We start from the raw sequence: 718 nt of genomic DNA, 5'->3' as shown, positions 1-718 counted from the left end.
CATGATCAAGTGGGGTTCATCCCAGGGATGCAAGGTTGGTTCAACATATGCAAATCAATAAATGTAATATTCCAAGTTCATAAAAGCAAAGACAAAAACCACAAGATCATCTCTATTGACTCTTGAAAAAGCATTTGGCAAAATTCAACATCCTTTCATGAAAAAGACTCTCTACAAGTTAGGCATAGACAGAAAGTATCTCAACATAATTAAATCCATATATGATAAGCCCACTGCCAGTATCATCTTGAAACAGGAACTAGACAAGGACCCCACTCTCACCACTCCTATTCCACATAGTGTTGGAAGTACTAGCCAGAGCAATCAGAGAAGAGAAGGAAATAAAGGGCATCCAGATTGGAAAGGATGAATCCAAGCTGTCTGTTTTTGCAGATGATATGATCCTATATATTGAACAGACTAAAGCTTCTATAAAAAATCTCCTAGAGTTGATAAACGATTTCAGCAAAGTTGCAGGGTAAAAAATCAACACACAAAAATCAGTAGAATTTCCATACTTGACCAGTGAACATGCAGAAAAAGAATTAAAGAAAGCTAGTGCATTTACAATAGCCGACAACAGCAAAAAAATATTTAGGAATAAAGCTGACCAAGAATGCAAAAAATCTCTATAAAGAGAACTGCAAACCACTGTCGAGAGAAATTAAAGAGGACACAAGAAGATGGAAAGATATCCCATGTTCTTGGATTGGAAGAA

The sequence above is a fragment of the Galeopterus variegatus genome, unplaced genomic scaffold (genome assembly GCF_000696425.1).
Source record: "Galeopterus variegatus unplaced genomic scaffold, G_variegatus-3.0.2 Scaffold2772, whole genome shotgun sequence".
Classification (NCBI taxonomy): domain Eukaryota; kingdom Metazoa; phylum Chordata; class Mammalia; order Dermoptera; family Cynocephalidae; genus Galeopterus; species Galeopterus variegatus.
This window is presented reverse-complemented; position numbering follows the sequence as displayed.